The sequence below is a fragment of the Hemitrygon akajei genome, chromosome 27 (assembly GCF_048418815.1).
Source record: "Hemitrygon akajei chromosome 27, sHemAka1.3, whole genome shotgun sequence".
NCBI lineage: Eukaryota > Metazoa > Chordata > Chondrichthyes > Myliobatiformes > Dasyatidae > Hemitrygon > Hemitrygon akajei.
The window spans coordinates 12,073,371-12,094,337 of NC_133150.1; the positions used below are offsets into that span (position 1 = coordinate 12,073,371).

Genomic DNA, 20,967 nt, shown 5'->3' on the forward strand with positions numbered 1-20,967 from the left:
CCAACAATCTCTCTGAAAGCATGTACCATCAGTCTCAAGAACAGTCTCACCCCCACTGTTATAAATCTACTGAACTACTACTGTACGAATTGCACATCCCCACACAACCTACCACAACATGGCCTTGCACCTACACACTTTCTCTGTAACACTTCATTCTGCATTCTCTTATTGCTTTTCCCTGGTACAACCTCAATGCACTAATGTCATAAAATGATCTACATGAATGGTGTGCAAAACAGTTTTTACCAATGCAACTTGGTACATGTAACAATAATAAACTACTTACAGTCATGGAACCGTCTCAAATTGTCGCCATTTCCAGAGAAGTGTGAGATGCCATGTGCTGTCAGTACTTTCAGTTCCCAGTCCAGGAACTTCAGTTTATGATAGAGGATGCATTCTCCTGCATGGTGGGGAAAGGAAGGGTTAAATAATGGATGGGTATGGCGATAAAGACCACTTGATTGGACACACTAGTACTGAGATATAGATCACGTTAAAGGACAGTCCACGGAAGGTGGATTTCCGCTAAGGTACAGAGTAAAATTCTGGATGATTAGAAAACAAAAAATGTTGATTTTACAGAATGTCCCAAGATTGCAAAACAAAGCACATTCAAAACAAAGGATCGGCAGTAAGGAAAGTGAATGCCCTGTTGGCATTCATTTCAAGAGGAATAGTGTATAAGAGTAAGGAGGTGTTGATAAGGCTCTATGGAGCACTTGTGAGACCCCATTTGGAATACTGTGTGCAGTTTTGGGCCCCCTATCTTAGAAAGGATGAGCTGATATTGGAGAGAGTTCAGAGAAGATTCACGCACTAGGATGATTTCTGGAATGCAGGGACTAACATATGAGGAGTGTTTGTTGGCTCTTGGATTGTATTCATTAGAGTATAGAAGAATGAGAGGGGATCTCATAGAAACATTTCAAATGTTAAAAGGCTTGGACAGAGTAGATGTGGAAATGCCGTTTCTCTTGGTGGGTGAGTCCAGGACAAGAGGTCACAGTCTTAGAATTAGAGGGTACCCATTTAAAACAGAGATGAGGAGAAATTTTTCTTAGCCAGAGGGTCGTGGATTTATGGAATTCGTTGTCTCATACACCTGTGGAGGCCCAATCATTGAGGGCGTTTGAGGAGGAGATTGATAGGTATCTAATTAGTCAAGGTATCAAGGGGTATGCGGAAAAAGCCAGAAATTGGAACTAGATGGGAGAATAGTTTAGCTCATGGTGGAGTGGCAGAGCAGACACGATGGGCTGAAAGGCCTACTTCTGTTCCTTTGTCTTGTGATCTTGTGAATTGGCTGCCATTTCGTTCAGTAGCTGTCAGTTAATGCAACACTTTACAGTGCCAACATTCTCTAAATGGGGTTCAATTCCCACCGCCGTCTGTGAGTTTATATGTTCTTCCCATGACAGTGTGGGTTTCCTCCGCGTACTCCCATTTCCTCCCACATTTCAACAACAGATTATGGTCAGTACAGTCTGGGCCTGCCATGTTGGTGCTGGAAGTACGGTGACACTTGTACACTGTCCCCAGCACAGTCTTCAGACTGTGTTTATCATTGACACAAAAAACATATTTCACCGTATGTTTAGGTGAAATTGTGACAAATAAAGTCAATCATAAATCTCTCCTCTCTTACCTTAGACCTCTAGTTCCTCATTCACCAAAGCTGGGAAAAATACTGAGTACATTCACCCTATCTGTGCCCACCATGACATTTTACACCTCCATAAGATCACCCTTAGTCTCCAATGAATAACGCCCTCAGCTGACCAAAACTCAAGATCTAAGATGCAGTACAGCTTATATTTACATCTGTCTTCACTATCATTCAGCACTCTTGATTGAACTCTGATGTTTTGTAGTCACCACTGTACTTATTGCTGGAATTACTGAGCAAGCAATTTCAATGTTTTTGTCACATAAAGCAAGATGCAAATTGTACAGAGTGAACCTCAAGCATTTTCCCTTCACTGATATCAGTGGTGTTCTAGATGAAATAGCGCCAACCTAAATTTATTAAACAGAAAAAAAGATTTCGTTTATTTCTGACAAATATATCAAAAATACAGGTTTTGTATCATTTTTCTGTCAATCACCAACAGTGTGAGAATGAACTTCTTTACCACTGACTCAAACTACAAGTTACCCTTATGGAATCATGCACGAGGTGCACAAGTCCCTTTGTAACTCTGATTTCTGTAAATACTCCCCATTTAGAAATTCCTTGAACATTACAAACCAGGGCACTACAAGAAACTGGTACATCCTTATTGAGTCCTTCCTTAAGCTCATTTGAACTTGTTTACCAGGACAGTTTCCAAACAAGCAAAAGTTCAGAACTCCCCCTTCTACTGAATGGCTCGGGTATCACTATTCCATAGTCAATAGTGAAATCGCTTTGCATTGCCCACGAACATAAATAGGGCTCATTTCCCACCCATGTCTGTAAGGAGTTTGTACGACTGCATGGATTTACTCTGGGTGCTCCGGTTTCCTCCCACATTCCAAAGATGGATAGGTTCAGGTTGATGAATTATGGAATACTATGTTGTTACCAGAAGCGTGGTGACCCTTGTGGGCTGCCCACCAGCACATCCTTGGACTGTGCTGTTTGTCATTGCAAAAAGATGTATTTCACAGAAGGCTTCAATGCAAATCTGAAAAATAAAACTAATCTTTAAAAGACTGGCCTCAATTACTTCTCTGAGCAAGGTAAAAAGGGAGAAGCAGTTCAAGATTGAGATGTGTAAAGAGAAAGATAAACTCAGCATTACTCAGGAACAGGCAAGTCAGCTTCGTGAAAAATGTCAAACCTTGAAGGGATGGGCGAGGGCGTCAGAAGACCGTGAACCACTTCATTCGACACAGGAGATCACTGCATTGATTTCATATTAAAACTAAACTTGATGCATTTTTTCCTTGACATTTACCCGCTCAAACTCTCTCACGCACACAGACAGATCTATTTTACTATCATTTTTGCCTTCATCTGCTCCATAAGAGTTGGGATTAGACCACCTCTATTTTTTACTTGATCTCTTCGGGCACTGCGCCGTGTTGTTCTGTGTTTTATCTGGACCCCCGGCCTCTCTTCGTTGTTCAGCTCCTGATCATCTCCGACTCTTCCTCTGTCCTCACTTCACATTTTCACTCTCTCCTCACCAGGATCCCAGTTTCCGTCCATCCTGTTCATCTTTGGGCCAACTGCCAGTTCCTGAGGTTTGATCCCCTGCCCCTTTCCTCAGAGCCCGTCCCCGCTTCCATATTCCCGCCTGTAAATTGTGGCATCCAGGCTCCGGATCCATATCCAGATTCAGTCTCCCCTCACCCACATGCAGGTTCCCAACCTCCTGATCTGATTCCCTCTCCCCTGGATCCAGGCTTCCAGCCTCCTGATTCTCCAGTCTCCCGGCTCCGCTCCCCAACCTTCCGACTAGGCCGTGCCGCCCCAGCTTGGGGCTCCCCGGTCGCTTCCTCTCCCCCACGGGCATAATTCCCTCAATTCCTGACCTCTCGGCCACCAACTCCCTTCTCCCGCTCACACTCCGGCTCGGCCGCCCCAGCTTGGCGACCCTTCCTGCCCCACATCGGGCAGCCGAACAGCCGAAGCCGAGGGCGGCCCCGCCAGCCGACAGTCGCAGCCGCCAGTGCGGGGAGTCTGCGGACTTCCTCCGGTCGGACGGGGCCCATATCTGGGGAAATGTCCGTGTGACGGACAGCAGTTATCAGACTATTGAACCGAGTGTGGCAGACACGGAGGGTGAGGGAGTGTGGGGGGAGGATTGGGCCGGGACAGCGGCTCACGGGGAGCGGACACAACCGGAGAGTGTCGGCTCTGGCGGATTGCACCGCCGGCAATGTGAGTGAGGGGAGCCGATGGGAGGAAAGTGCTGGGTTTTGGCGAGGAGAAAGAGTCGGGGCTGGGCGGGTTCCTGACAGGTGCAACCCACCATCAGTACAGAAGAAGAATAGTCTATCGAGACATTCCACAGCACAACCAGATGGACTCATGGCTTCACAATCTCCCTCATTATCATCTTGTCTGTGACTACAAGACATTCAGAGGATTATGGAGACACATCACAGAAATCAATCTCCCCCCGGGAACTCTGTCTCCACTTCTCACTGCCTCGGGAAAGCAGCCAGCAAAATCAACGCTAATTTCTAAATAGAAGAATACAGAGTTCAAGAAAATACATATTATAAAACAAAAGAATGATGTAATAATACCAAATAGATTATATTTGAATCACATTAACGAATTCCTTACCCTATATTGATGTAGATTACATTAATTCATATGTTGAGATATGAATAATTTTTTATATATATAAAACAATCTATACCCACTACCAAAGCCAAAGCTGTTTGTAAAGAACAAAAAGGAGAAAAACCCTTATCAGATAATGAAATATGCTATTAACAAGCATCTGTACTTTAATGGGAAATCCAAGGTTTTGAAAATAATTCAAAAACAGTCCTCGAAAATTTTGAAAGTCTTGGTTAGATTCAGAAATTGAACAACAAATCTTTTCTAAATTTAAGCATGCCATAACATCCCGTAACCAGTGAGCGTGAGTAGGCGGAGCAGCATCCTTCCTTTTAAGCAAGAACGCCCTCCGAGACATAACAGAGATAAAAGCCAGAATGTGCTAGTCAGATGTCTTCAAAATGGTATCTTTCCCTCCAACAATACCAAATAAAGCAGTCAATGGATTAGGCTTAAATTTTACTTTAAAAAGAACAGAAAATGATTGGAAAATTTCCTTCCAATATTTTTTAAGTCTTGCCATGTTCAAAACATATGAATGAATGAAGCTTCTCCATTGTTACACCTATCACGGTAGGGAGATATATCCATATAAAAATGAGATAGCTTATCCTTTGTCATTTAAGCCCTATGGACCACTTTAAATTGTAGGAGGGAAAGACAGGCACATAACGATGAAGTATTAACCAGTTTAAAAATGTCATTCCAAGTTTCTTCAGAAATTGAAGTCTGTAAATCTTGTTCCCAAAGATTTTTGATATTATCTAAAGAATCATTTCTCATCCCCATCAGTGTATCATAAATATTGGATATTGAACCATTATAAAAAGGTTTCAAATTAAGAATTTCATCTAATAAGAAATTATCAGGACTTTTAGGAAATGTACATAATTGAGATCGCAGAAAATCTCCAATTTGTAAATATTGAAAAAAGTGGGTTTTTGGTAAACTATATTTAGTTGACAGTTGTTCGAAAGAAGAAAGACTAACTCCAACAAACAGATCCTGCAATCATTTAATACCTAATCTATCCCACTGTTTAAAAACTGCATCAGTCATAGAGGGCTTAAAAATAACTAAGAAAAATAGGACGAGAGAGGGAAAATCTCAATAAACCAAAGTGTTTTCTAAATTGTATCCAGATCCACAAGGTATGTTTAACTACCACATTTTCAGTTATTTTACTAAAAGATAAAGGAAGTGAAGATCCCAAAAGAGAGATGATAGAAAATTTATTAATAGAGTTAGCATCTGAAGAAACCCACCCCGGACAGTCCTCATGATTAATATAATTGAACCAAAACGTAAGATTCTGTATATTAACTGCCCAATAATAAAAGCTAAAATTTGGTTAAGGTAAACCTCCACTCTTTTTAACTTTCTAGAGATGAACTTTATTCAGTCGAGGACGTTTATTTCTCCATACCTAAGGATAAAAGAGTCAACAGAATCAAAAAAAGATTTAGGAATAAAGACAGGTAAGGCCTGGAAAAGGTATATAAATTTAGGTAAGATATTCATTTTAATAAAATTAATTCAGACAACCAATGATAACGAAAGAGGCGACTAATTTGATAATGTTCTTTTTATATAATTTTAAAAAGTTCAAAGTAAATTTATTATCAAAGTGCATATGTCACCTTATACAAACGTGAGATGTATCTTCTTACAGGCACACTCAATAAATCCAATAACCGTAACAGAATCAACGAAAGACCATGCCAGCAGGATGGACAAGCAGTATACAAATGACCACAAGCTGCAAATACAAATAAAAGAAATAATAAGATAAAATATTTATATAATTATAATAAATAAGCAATAAATATCAAGAACATGAGGGCTATGTGGGGGGAAGATTTAGATGGAACTTAAAAGGTTGTTATAGGAACGTGGTTTGAATGGTCTGTACTGTGCTGTAATGTTCTATATTTTCCTGATGGAATGCAGACCTTACAATTTACCTTATTCTGATTTTGCATCTTATTGTTTAACTGCACTGCACTGCTCTATCTCTGTAGTTGTTCAACTTGCTTATTCTAAACTCGTGAAAGATCAATAATTACAAGATCCAATAGTTTTTGCCACACAATGTGGGACCAGTTACTTGAAAGAAACAGAAATCGAAGAATTCATTGGTCAAAGAAAGCAATTTTTGATGCACATCCATGAGATAAGAGAGCTTCTTCCGTTCTTGAATTATCAGAGAAATCATCCAATTCTGCTTCAGCACAGCATTTAAAGGGAGTTCATCAGTGAGAACAAAACTGTATTTTACTTTGTTTGTGGTGGATCCAGACTAGGAAATTACGAGTTGCAACTCTAATGGGCCAAGAAATCAGCCTTCATAAATTTATGGGTTAAAAATAAGTTCTGTGGCTGAGAAGCAGCAGATGCAGTTTAAACAACAACACACATAAAATGCTGGTGGAACACAGCAGGACAGGCAACATCTATAGGGAGAAGCGATGTCAACGTTTCGGCCCGAGACCCTTCGTCAGGACTAACCGAAAGGAAAGATAGTAAGAGATTTGAAAGTAGAGGGGGGAGGGGGAAATGCAAAATGATAGGAGTAGACCGGAGGGGGTGTGATGAAGCTAAGAGCTGGAAAGGTGATTGGCGAAAGTGATACAGAGCTGGAGAAGGGAAAGGATCATGGGACGGGAGGCGTCAGGAGAAAGAAAGGAGGGGGGGAGCACCAGAGGGAGATGGAGAACAGGCAAACAACTAAATATGTCAGGGATGCGGTAAGAAGGGGAGGAGGGGCATTAACAGAAGTAAGAGAAGTCAATGTTCATGCCATTAGGTTGGAGGCTACCCAGCCGGTATACAAGGTGTTGTTCCTCCAACCTGAGTTTGGATTCATTTTGACAATAGAGGAGGCCATGGATAGACATATCAGAATGGGAATGGGACGTGGAATTAAAATGTGTGGCCACTGGGAGATCCTGCTTTTTCTGGCGGACCGAGCATAGGTGTTTCACGAAATGGTCTCCCAGTCTGTGTCGGGTCTCGCCAATATATAAAAGGCCACACCGGGAGCACCGGATGCAGTATACCACACCAGCCGACTCAGTCGATGCAGTTTAAACCAGGTAAGTGTGAAGTGGTTCATTTCAATAGGTCAAATTTGAAGACAGAATGTAATATCCGTGGTAAGACTCTTGGCAGTGAAGGATCAGCGAGATTTTGGGTTCATGTCCATAGTACAAAGCTGCTGCGCAGTTGACATTGTCGTGAAGAAGGCGTACGGTGTGATTCATCAACTGTGGGATTGAGTTCAAGAGCCATGAGGTAATGATAAAGCTATATTGACTTTACTGAGGCCTCACCTGGAGTACTGTTCAGATCTGGTCACCTCAGTACAAGAAGGATGTTGTTGCTATAGACAGAGTGCAGAGGAGGTTTGCAAAGATGTTGCCTGGATTGGAGAGCATGCCTTATGAGAATAGGTTGAGTGAACTTGACCTTTTCTCCTTGGAGCGACTGATGATGGGAGGTGACCTGACAGAGGTGTAGAAGATGATCAGATGCACTGATTGTGTGAAAAGGCAGAGGCATTTTCCCAGGTCTGAAATGGCTAACACAAGGGGGCACAGTTTTAAGGTGCTTGGAAGTATGTACAAGGGGGATGTCAGAGGTAAGTTTTTACACGTAGAGCAGTGGGTGCATGGAATGCACTGCCAAGGACATTAATAGAGGGAGATACAATAGGATCCTTTAAGAGATTCTTAGATAGATACATGGAGCTTAGAAAAGTAGAGGACAATCCGCTAGAGAAAATTTTGGGCAGTTTCTAGAGTAGGTTACAAGGTCGGCACAAGTTGTGGGCATAAGGCCTGTAATATGCGGCAGATTTCAATGATTCTGTGAAGTGACAGCTGCTCGGTGGTCCAAGTATTCCACCGTTCTTGTGGTAACAGGGAAAACGACATCACTACTAGAACCTCTCGATCTTAAAGTTGCTGATATACACATTGTCTCAGAAATTTTGTTGATTATTGTGTGAAACTAACCCAAGTTGTTTAGTCTATTTCTCAACAGGATTCAGCTGCTTGAAGTGGTCTGTTGGAAGGAGGACACACCTTGATTCCTGGTGAGTGGGTCCTGGTCAAAAAACAATACAAGGAACCACTGGGAGCTCGGTGGGAAGGTCCTTAGCAAGTTCTGTTAAATACCAATTCAGCAGTGATTGTAACATACTACCTTATTGAATCAAAGGGAGGACTGTTGGAATTGAGTTTTTTTATACAATGCAAAGAAACAATTCGGAAGGCTAATAGAATGAACTCAGTGGAGTTCAAGTCAAGAAACATTCTCCTTCAGCTGTATAATGCATTTGTGAGGCCACACCTTGAAGGCTATGGACAATTTTCGTCTCCATACTTTGTCAGGGATGTGAAGGCGCTTGTGAGAGTCCAGAGAAGGGCAACTGGACTCATTCTAGGTCTGCAGGGTATGAGCTATGAAGAAAGATTGAAAGAATTTATAGCCTAAGTAGATGTAGAATGAGAGGAGATATGATAGAAGTGTTCAAAATAATTCAGGGCAACTTCTTTAAAATTGATCCATCATCAAGGACATGGGGCTATCGGTGCAGTCTGGTTAAGTTGAGATTTCAGACTACCATCAGGCAGCATTTCTTTACACAGAGAATTGTGGACACATGGAACAAACTATTTGGTTGTGCAGTTGAGAGTAGTATCGTAGAGGCGTTCAAATCTAAACTCTGTAGTTCTTTCAACACACCATGTGAATATGAATTGGACAAACGTTGTTGAGCCAAATGCCTTGTCCTTGTCAAAAATTTGTAAACCCTGGGGGGACATCACGTGATGACGTAGGAACGAGACGCAGGGACCCAGCTCTCCCGTAAAAAGTTAATAAATTAATGTTTAAATGAAGAAAAGTTAGTCAATACTCTCTAAAAGTTGCTTATAAACGACTCCGGACTGTGTCAAGCTATGCCTCAAGGAAAGAAGATGAAGAAAACTAATACCGGGAAGACTACGCAAGTTGGAACAAGAGCGAGGCCCACGTCTACCGAGGAGCCGCGATCTCAGGTACATTGTATCGCCGGTGATACTGAACAGGAGATGGTGGCAACGCTTGCCACTTCCAAAGGAAAAAACCATCGTGAACTGCGCAAACGCGAAGGATGGAGCATGCGCAAACAGGAACAAAAAGAACTACAAAGCCCAGCTACCACTGCAACTGAAAGTGATAGCGAATCGGAGGGAGAATCAAATCTCTCGGAAGGATCAGCTGAAGGAGGTAAAAGTCCTTCTAGAAATATAGAAAAGACTTTGAGGCAAATAATGCGTAAATTAGACACATTAAAAGTAATTAAAAATAACCAAAAAAAACTCGAAAAAAAAATGACCAATATGGAGACTATGCTTGATAAAATGACAAAGAGACAGGAAAAAATGGAAAAAAGAATTACGGACTTGGAAACTACAACGGAAGACATGGTTGAAAGAATGGACAAAATGGAAAAGGAAAATACTGCCTGGACATCAGAAAGAAAACAATTTATGGAAAAAATTGATAAGCTTGAAAATCTCAGTAGACGAAATAATATTAAAATTGTTGGACTTAAAGAAGATATAGAAGGAGAAGATCCAATAAATTTTTTTCAAAAATGGATCCCTAAAAAATTGAAAATGGAAAGAGAAACTCCAATTGAGATTGAATGGGCGCATAGATCTTTAAGGTCAAGACCTCGAGCTGACCAAAACCCACGATCAATTTTGATAAAATGCTTACGATACCAAGACAAAGAAAAGATCCTGAAGGCCGCTGCCCAAAGTGCCAAAAATAGAAACGGGCCACTGATGATAGCAGGGAAACCAATTCTTTTTTATCCTGATATAAGTTACAACCTGTTGAAGAGAAGGAAGGAATTTAACCCAGCGAAAAAAGCCTTATGGGAAAAGGGTTATAAATTTACAATGCGTCATCCAGCAACACTGATAATTTTTTTGGAGGACGGAAAAATTTTTTTTTCCGACTATCGAAAAGCGGAGGAGTTTGTACAAGAACTTCCATCTATTCGCTAACTACACATAGAGGCTTCCAAACGTAATGGATTAAAGATGAAGATAGACCCAAGGAACAGAAGTGATGGACATTTATGGATATTACAGAAGAGAAAAGCAAAATTTTAGAAATACTAAATGAGAATAGTATTTTTTTTTCTCTTCTTATACATATACTTTTTTATGTTGCGGGGGAGCTGGGAGGCTGTGGATCGGTTACTGCGGGATTCACGTGTGTAATCATGGCGGTTGCCATGACCCGTACAGCAGAGGGGGGTAATGTTGTGTCTTTTTTCCACAACATTAGTAGGGGGGTATTTTTTTTTTTTTTTTTTTTTCCTTTATATTTTAATTTTTTTCTATCTTTTTGCCTGGATGAATGGTGGGGACACACATAGCAACATGGAGACTTTTATAAAGATTTCCCAGGATACCACGAAAGTGGAAAGATTAGGTATTATTATAGATTGAAAAGAAAAAGAACTTTAACATATATTTAAAAAAAAAATGAGAACTCCGTGGAGCATGTGGGGATCTTCCAACATCCAGGCATTTCCTTTTTTTTTTCTCTTTCTTATTTTCTTAATAGGGATGTTAGGGGGGAGGGGTTAAGGGGAGGGGGCTGGGTAACACTTTTTTTTCATGCACATTTATTCTGTAACAATTTGAAAACAATAAAAAAAGTTTAAAAAAAAAAAAAAAATTGTAAACCCTTTCCTTCCCACACAGCCCTCCATTGTCCTATCATTCATGTGCCTTTTCCAAACGTTGCTAATGTATCTGCCTCTACCAGCATCCCTGGCAGGAAATGTGTGCACCACACACTCTGCTTGAAAACAAATCTACTTTGAATATCATTGTAAAATAATGTACCATTTTATTAGCCATTGTCACCTTGTGAAAAAAGCATTGGCTGTCCACTCTATGCCTGTTATCATCTTGCACACCAATATCAAGTGCTGGCTGGTGGTGTGGTGGAATCAACATGGCTATTCCAGAAGAATGATCCCAAGTTCAAATCTGGCCAGCACCCTGCACGCTTTCCATACATGCTGGGTTGAGTGTTGAGCTTGTGACCTAACCTTGTAAGAACGTAATCGTATGCTATGCAACCGGCAAAATGCCACCCAATGTACAGAAGGCGTGAAAAGGAACACCACCACCTAGATCAAGTCTAATTCCATTCACCTTCCCTCAAAGACAAAAGCCCAAGCTCACAATATCTTTCATCATAAAACATGATCTCTAACCTAGGCAGCATCCTGGTAAATTTCCTCTGCACCCTCTCTCGTCCTTCCGTGTGCTTCCTATAATAATGCAACTAGACCTGAAGACAATAATCTAAAGTGTTGTCTATCAAGAGTTTTATAGAGCTGCAACATCACCTCATGTCCTTAGAATTCAGTCCCTTGACAGGCCCTCTCTGTCCGCACTAATCCGGACCTTACCATCACACCCGCAGACCAAGGAGGTGCTGTTGTAGTAGATGCTGTGGCAAACAAGACCTCTACCTTGCTAAGGCACAGTGACAGCTCTCTGACACCTCCTTATACCTACTCCTTGAACAGGACCTCACTGCAGACCATCAGAAAACTGCAACTCTGTCACTGACCTCACCAACTGCTACCAAACTCCTAGTTCTCAGACCCTACATTACTTGCTTCTACTTCCTACCCAAAATCCACAAACCTGACTGTCTGGGTAGGCCTATCTCTGCCTGTTTCTATCCCACAGAACTCTTGTCCTCTTACCTCGACTATATTCTATTCATCTTGGTTCAGTCCCTTCCCACTGACATCCACCACACTTCCCATGCTCTTGAGCTCCTCAGTATGTTCACCATAGATGTCCAGTCCCCGAATACTTCTAACCCCATCATGAAGGCCTCAAGCTCAATATAAGAACCAATCATTTCCCCTCCACCACCACTCTCCTCCATCTGGGACGTTTCCTTTGGCTCCTCCTATTTTCTCCAGACTCAAAGGGATAGCATGGGCACCTGCATGGCCCCCAGCTATATCTGCCTCTTTGTTAGTTATGTAAAACAGTGCATATTACAAGCCTTCCCTGGTAATGCCCCCCAACTCTTCCTCCGCAACATCGATGGCTGCATTGGTGTAGCATCAGACAGCCATGCTGAGCCTGTCAATTTAATCAACTTTGCCTCTAATTTCCACCCTGTCCTTAAATTCACTTGCTCCATTTAGGACACCTCAATCCCCATTCTCGATCTCTCTTTTTCCATTTCTGGAGACAACCTGTTGATGAACATCTTTTATAAGCCAACAGACTCCCGCAGTTATCGTGACTAAACCTCTTCCCACCCTGTCTCCTGTAAAAATGCTATTCCTTATTCTCAGTTCCTCCATCTGTTCCAGGATGCAGCTTTCCTTTCCAGGACATGAGAAAAGTCCTCCTCCTTCAGAGAACGGGGTTTGCTTTAATCCACCATCCTTGCTGCCCTCACCTGTATATCCTTCATTTTTCAAACATCCACGCTCACCCCATCTTCCCACCACCTTAATAGTGATAGAGTTCCTCCCATCCTGACCAATCACTCCACGATACTCCACATCTGATACACTATCCTCTGCAACTTCCGCCATCTCCAAGAGTTCCGATCATCAAAAATACTTTCACCTCCCACTCTCTCTGCTTTCGGCAACAATTGACTCCTCCATGATTCATTTGTCTATCCGACCCTCCCCACTAATCCCCCTCCTGGTACATATCCCTGCAAGTAGCTTAAATGCTACACCTGTCCATTCACCTCCTCTCTCACCTCCACTCAGGGCTCAAAACCTGCCTCCTCTATATTGGTGAGATGGGGTACTGTTTTGTCAAGTCCTTCCATTCCATCCACCAAAAGCAGAAAATTCCCACTGGCCAAACATTTTAATTATGATTCCCATTCCCATTGCTACATGTTGGTCCATAGGTTCCTCTTGTGGGTGGAGGAATGACACTTCATATCCATATATACATCTTATACAGTATTCTGGGTAGCCACCAACCTGATGGGATGAAAATTGATTTCTCTAGCCAGTAAAATAATATATTTCCTACACATCCCCTCATTTTCTATTCTCCACTCTGGCATCCTCCTTCTTCTCAGCTGCCTGTCACCTCTCTCAGGGTACCCTCCTCCTTCCCGTTCTCCGATGGTCCAATCTCCTGTCCTATCAGATACCTTCCTCTCCAGTACTTTATCTTTCCTACCCCCCGGGTTCCACCTATCACCTTCTAGCTATCCTTCCCCTTCCTGCAACTTTTTATTCTGGCATTTACCCCTTCCTTTCCAGTCTTGAAGAAGGCCCAATATTGTCGACTGTTTATTCATTTCATTTGATTCTGTTCTATCACTGATCGGCAGTGCAAGAAGAAAAGGCGACTTCACACAGATTCGCGAGTGAAGGTTTTTTAAAAAAAATGCTTAATGGCAGTTTCCAGAGTCTCGATTGGGCCCAAACAGTGAACAGGACTGCACGAAGAGTTGAGTTCATATCGGTCTGTGATTGAAGATTTTAAAAAAACAGACCTTTGTGGCAGATTAGAGTTCAAAGTTCACAGTAAACTTTATTATCGGAGTGCATATAGATCTGCACATACAACCCTGATATTCTTCTACTGCGGGTAAATCTATAGAACAGAAACTGTAAACTATAAAGAGCCTGAACTGTTAACTGTAAACCAAGAGTCCTTAAACATTTCCAACATATACGGAGAGAGCAATTTTCAGATTCAGATTCAGATTATTGTCATTTAGAAACCACAAATGCAATGCAGTTAAAAAATGAGACAACGTTCCTCCAGAATGATATCACAAAAGCACATGACAAAACAGACCAAACCAGAAAATCCACATAGCGTTTGCCAATCCCCAATCCAGAGTCCGGAGAGGCTGCTGCATATTAATATCGCGCTACTATCTTAGCGCATTCCCCGGAAAGGAGCTCGAAATCCATCAGACAAACAAGACCAAAAACTAAAGCTACAAGACCTGCATAAAACCACGTAGTTACAACAGTGCAAACAATAGCATAATTGATAAAAAACAGACTATAGGCACAGTAAAAATAGTCCAAAGATGTTAAAGGACTATAAGTTCAAAAGAAATCACCACACAGTTTCCACAAGTCCCCAGGGTCCCAACAGACTCGCCATCCCACGCCGGCAGCAGAAGGGAATACACTCCCATGGACTTCCACAGTGCTGCCCGACTCAGCCTCGCAGACCCAGGAAACAACGAAAGCCCAGTCGAACCCAGCCTCGCAGACGCAGCACACACCGAAAGCGACCTGACCACAGCGGGCTCCGAGTCCATCGAACCTCCGAGCCGACGACCATCCCCTCCGGCACAGCTTCTCCGAGCACCATCCTCTGCCGAGCATGTTAAGATGGCCCCGCCAACGGCCATCGGCAACGCGACGTCGAGGACTGGGGGCCTGTTCTTCCCAGCAGAGTCCTGGACCTCACAGCAGCAGCAGCAACGAAGTAGGTCTTCCTGGAGATTTCCCAATGTTCCTCCGTGCTCCCATGTCCGTTTTCAATCCATTATGATTGCGCATGGCACCCCGCATCACAAATAACAGATAATCAGCTCCGGAGTGGCCGCTGCAAGCTGCGTCGCGCCGCCATTTTCCCCCCCAAAATTTTCAAAAATTTATAAAATTCTACAGGGTCCAGGGGCCTTACCAGAATGCATTGAAAAAATAGCTTTATGAATTTCGGCTTCAGTAATTTGAGCATCAAGAGTTTTTTGATCCTCAACAGAAATTTCAGGAAAAGCAGTTTTTCATTAAAAAAACCTTCCATTTTAGAAGAATCTACTGGAAATTGAGATTTATAAAGTTCAGTATAAAAATCATGAAAAATCTTATTAACTTCTTCATATTTCCAAACCAGGGTACCATCTTTCCTCCGGATTTTCAAAATTTGCCTTTTGGCTCTGGTTGTTTTTAATTGAGATGCAAGCAGTTTGTTACTTTTATCTCCAAACATATAAAATTGACTCTTAAGCTTAAGCAAGTAGCCTTCAATAGGAAGAGTTAATAATAAATTATATTGTGATTGGAGTTCCACCCTTTGTTTAAATAAATCAATATTAGGAGAGATAGCATAAACATCTCTTTAATTTGTTTTGAAATCTTACCTAATTCTACTTTAGTCTGTTTTTTAAGCTTAGCTGAAATAGAAATGATCTGACCATGTAAAAATGCTTTAAATGTATCCAATATGATTAATTTAGATGTACCCCCTATATCATTGAAAAGAAAAAATTCTTTTATCTGGGTTTCAATCAAGCTGACAAAGAGTTCTGCAACCATGGTGCTTGTCTCAGACATCATCGAATGACATCATCAAATTCGAAAGACAAACTCTAACTGTTTATTCTAGTCCATAGATACTGCCTGAGCAGTTAAATTCCTCAAGTATTTTGCTATGAGCCTGTGATGCTCAACAGCTTCACCTTTATCCCCCTAGATTCTACCACTCACCTATCCACTAACAGCTATTCACAGTGACCAATTAACCTACAGTCCTTTAAAGCCACCAATGTCACCAGGGACTCCTACCACACGGGTCATTCTCTCTTCTCCCCGTTCATGTTGGGCAGATGATATAACAGCTCAAGAATAGAAGGACAGCTATAGAACAATGCTATAAGACTCTTGAAATGTCCTCTCATGCAGTAAAAAATGTACTTCAGATCTCACAATCCACATGACTGAAATGATGCAAAATGACATACTTCACTGCATGTCTGTGTACATGTGACAAATACACTCCAAGGCCACTTTAATTGTTCCTGTACCCTAATAAAATGGCCACCGAGTAGACACCCATGGTCTTCTGCCACTGCAGCCCATCCACCTCACGATTCAATGTGTGGTCATTCAGTGATACTCTTCTCATACCACTGTGGAAACTTGTGCTCAGTTGAGATATTGTCACCTTCAAGCAGCCCAACCATTCTTTTCTGACCTCTCTCATTAACGGGCATTTTCTCCCACAGAACTGCTGCTCACTGGATGTTATTAGCTTTTCACATCACTCTCTGTAAACTTTAGAGACTGCTGTGCATCAACATTTAGGAGATCAGCAGCTTCTGAGATACTCAAACCACATCATCTGGCACCAACCATCACCAATGTTCAAATTTACTTAGATCACATTTCTTTCCCACAATGATGTTTGGTCTGAACAACAACTGAACCTCTTGACCATGTCTGCATGCTTTTATGCATTGAGTTGCCGCCACATGATTGCCCGATCAGTTATTTGCATTAATGAGTAGGTGTACAGGGGTGCCTAATAAAATGGCCATTGAGTGTATGTTATGCATTTTGGTATTGTTTTTCCTTTGTACGACCTCAATGTACTTACATTTTTAAATAATCTGTGCAGCTGTCAGTTGTATTCATTGTCATATGTAAAGTACATGTGTGAACAGGGCAATGAGAAACTTACTTGCAACAGCATCACAGGCTCATAGAATCAGATCAGCAGCATTCACTAAAAAATAAGATTATATGCAATGTATTGAAAAAAGAACATTATCACAAAAAAGCAAGGTCCATTTCAGTACAAAGTCATTTATGCAAAACACAGTTGTACACTGTATCTCGTCATGTGTGAGAATAATATCCCAATTATTAATAAGTGGAAGGAAAGTGAAGCTCCCAGGAGAAACACATATGGCGACAGGGAGAAGGTGCAAACTCCACACAGACAGCATCAAAGGTCAAGGGGTGTAGTGGTTAGTGCAACACAATTACAGCTTGTGCCGTGGGTGCTTGGACCTGTAACCCATCTGTACAGAGTTTGTACGTTCTTCCCATCAGTGCGTGGGTTTCCTCCGGGTGCCCCAGTTTCCATCCACAGTCCAAAGACGAACCAGTTGGTAGGCTAGTTGGTCATTGTAAATTGTGTTGTGATTATGTTAGTGTTAAATAGGTGGGTTGCTGGGCAGCACGGCTCAATGGGCCAGAAGGGCCTGTTCCACGCTGCTTCTCTAAATGAAATAAGTAAAATGTATACTGGTGCCTTGACGTAGAAACTCCACTGGCTTCAGCATGGAGCCATATCAGGAATCATGGACTCATCACAGGCAGGGTTGTTGCTCTGGACAAATACTTCTGTAAACTTTCTTTAAACATGCTCCCTCCAAAACTTGTCAATACTCACAGACTGATTCCTGGCCAACCAACATCAGGATCTTTTGGAAATTGTACAATACTGTCAGATAGTCATCCCAGAGTTTGTAAAAGTAGGACTTCATCCATGAGCCAGATTTGATCTTCTGCATGTGGTTACCCCTCAGCATGGTTTAATATCTTCATCCTTGATGAGGAGAACAGAGAGGAAGCATCAGTGAAAGAGATGTTGTCAGGGAAGGGGAGGGTGGGATGCAGGGTTGTGAAGAGGAAGAAGACGAGTGGGGATTCAGGTGGGACGGGCAAGTCGAGAGTGAGGAACTGGAGAGATAGGCATAAGGAGTTGGAAATTAGGAAGGTAAGGGTGAGCAATGGAGAGAAGAGGAAATTTGTTAATGTATGGGAAGGTGAAGAAATTACAGTGAATGAGACTGAACACCACAGCAGTGTGGGCCTTTCAGCCAACAATATTCTGCAAACCACTTAAGCTGATCTAAGATCAATCTAATCTTCCCTCCTACAGTAACACTCAATGTTTCTATTATCCATATGCCTATGAGAGTTTCTTCAAAGTACCTAATTTATCTATCTCCACCTTGATCCCTGGTGTGGTTCAGCACACCGACCAGGCTCTGTAAAAAAAAACGTTTCTTACCTCTTTCTGCCCTGGGAAAAAGCTTTTGTGTATCAACTCAATCAATGCCGGTTATGATCTTGTAAACCTCTATTAAGTTACCTCTAATGCTTCTTCACCCTAAAGAGAAAAGCCTCATCTCACTCATCCTATCCTCAGAAGACAATATGAGGATAGGTTGAACAAGTCCAGGCAGCAACCTGTTGAACATCCACTACACAACAGATAGGAGAGAGGAGGAACAGTAACAGTTTAGTCAAAATTGTAAGCTTTTAATTGATCTTGGAGTTGGTTAATAAGTTGGCACAACATCGAGGGTCGAAGGTCCTGCTCTAATGTTCTATATAAGAGTTCAGAAGAGGCTTAACAGAATGATTCTGGGAACAAATCCCAAAGTTGCAGGAGGTGAGCAGCTGGGTGACTGTCAGGAGAAATAGAAACAGGCAATTAGAGCAGAACACACCTGTGGCCATCCCCTCAAAAATAAGTATACTGCTTCGGATACTTTTGTGGGGAATGACTTCCTGGGAGAATGTCACGGTGACCAGGTTACAGGCACTGAGCATGGGTCAGTAGTGGAGCAAGGAAAGAGAGAGAAGAAGGGAGTGGTAGTGATAGGGTACTCAACCAGGGGAAAAGATGGGAGATTCTGTGGACATGAAAGGGGATGCAGTGGATGTTGTATAATCCTTTCAGAAGACCTTTGACAAGATGCCACACATGATGCTGTCTACCAAGTTAAGAGCCCATGGTATTACAGGATGGTTACTAACATGGTTAGAGCATTGCCCGATTGATTGGAGGCAGCATGTGGGAATGAAAGGATCCCTTTCTGTTTGGCTGCCAGTGACTAGTTGTGTTCTACAGGGGTCGGTGAAGGGACCACTTCTTTTTATACTGTATATCAATGATTTAGCTCATGGAATAGATGGCTTTGTTGCCAAGTTTGATATGAAGTTTGGTGGAGGGGCAGGTAATGTTGAGGAAACAGGTAGGATGCAGAAGGACTTGGACAGATTAGGAGAACAGGCAAGAAAGTGGCAAATGAAATACAAAGTTCAAAAATCATGGTCATGCACTTTGGTATTAGAAATAAATGTGCAGAACATTGTCAAAACGGGGAGAAAAGCTAAAAATCTGAGATGCAAAGGGACTTGGGAGTCCTTGTTCAGAACACTCTAAAGGTCAACTTACAGGTAGAGTCGGTGGTGAGGAAGGCAAATACCATGTTAGCATTCATTTCAAGAGGTCTAGGATACAAGAGCAGGGATGTGATGCTGAGGCTTTATAAGGCACTGGTGAGGCCTCAACTTGAGTATTGTGAACAGTTTTGGGCCCCTCATCTTAGAAAAGATGTGCTGGCATTGGAGAGGGTCCAGATGAGGTTCCAGGAGTAAAAGGGTTATCATACAAGGAATGTTTGATGGCTCTGAGTCTGTACTTGCTGGAATTCAGAAGGATGAGGGGGCATCTCATTGAAACCTATCGAATGTTGAAAGGCCTAGACAGAGTAGATGTGGAAAGGATGTTTTCCATGGTGGGAGAGCCTATGACAAGAGGGCACAGCCTCAGGAAAGGTGGGGGCGCCCTTTCAAAACAGAATTGTGGAGAAATTTCTTTAGCTGGAAGGTGGTGAATTTGTGGAATTTGTTGCTACATGCAGCTGTGGAGGCCAGATCGTTGGGTGTATCTAAGGCAGAGATTGATAGGTTCTTGATTGGACATGGCATCAAAGGTTACGGGGAGAAAGCTGAGAACAAGGGTTGAGGAGTAGAAACAAAAGGATCGGCCATGATTGATTGGCAGAGCAGACTAGATGGGCCAGATGGTCTAATTCTGCTCCTATGTCTATGGTCAAATGGTAAACATTTGAGGAACATTGATGGATCTGGGCCCATACACACTGGACTTTAGAAGAATGAGATGATTGAATATTGAAAAGCCTACATAGCATAGATGTGGTGAGGATATCTCCTGAAGCAGAGACTCTTGAACCCACGGGAACAGCCTCAGAATAGAGGTTAGTCCAATTATAACAGAGAGGAGGATGAGTTTCTTTTGTCAGATGGTGGTGAATCTGTTGACTTAGTTTATCACAGACAGCTGTACAGGGCAAGTCATCGGTTATAGTTAAAGCATAGTTTGACAGGTTCTTGATTAATCTATGCATCAAAGGCTCAATAATTGGGCTGAGTGATAATAAACCAGGCATGGTGGAATGGTGACGCAGGCTTGATAAACAGAATGGCCCGATTCTGCTCCTATGCCTTATCCTTCATGGTCTAAGAAAGGTTACTGAGAAGAAGGGCAAAGATGAAGTGAAGGTAGAAGGTGGCATGAGAAAGCAGAGGGAAGGGAAGAGAAGGCCAGGAATGGCCATACATGTTGCGGGGGGGGGGGGGGGGAAGAGAAGAAGAGATGTTTGGAAGATAGGGTGTGAAAGGAAAAGTTAGACAGGAGCAGAGAGTAAAGTGGAGAAGGGTAAAAGCTGCAGCGGAGAGAGCAGGGAGCTGAAATACTCTCATCATATATGACAATCATATATTGACTGCTTTCACCATGTGCAGAGTCGAGCCACTGGAGGAAGTCAGCAGGTCAGGTCAAATATATTCAGCAGAATGATGTCAACCCAAATTTTCAGCCATCCATTTCTCTGCTTGGATGTTCCCTGACCTGCTGTGCACCTCTGGTTCTCCCTGTTTTCACACTCCACATCCCAGCATTTCCTGCCCCTTGTGTCTCTGTTTTGATGAAGACCATCGTGTATCATGAGATAATCTGTGGTACTTTGGGCTAAGTGTCATTGTCTATATGGTAGCAATCAGTTACCCGAGCCCAGTTCTCACAATC

The 20,967-nt window shown here is 42.3% G+C and overlaps 1 long non-coding RNA gene across 1 annotated transcript in view; it reads right to left on the reverse strand.

Annotated features, from left to right (window-relative positions):
- LOC140717129 (uncharacterized) overlaps positions 1 to 20,967 on the reverse strand; it is a 63,595-nt gene that overhangs the window by 37,717 nt on the left and 4,911 nt on the right. The window contains exons 3-5 of the long non-coding RNA XR_012096454.1: positions 17,515 to 17,670; positions 5,926 to 6,044; positions 290 to 406 (exon numbers count right to left, since the gene is read on the reverse strand). This is a non-coding gene — a long non-coding RNA (uncharacterized lncRNA). The remainder of the gene's footprint in view (positions 1 to 289; positions 407 to 5,925; positions 6,045 to 17,514; positions 17,671 to 20,967) is intronic.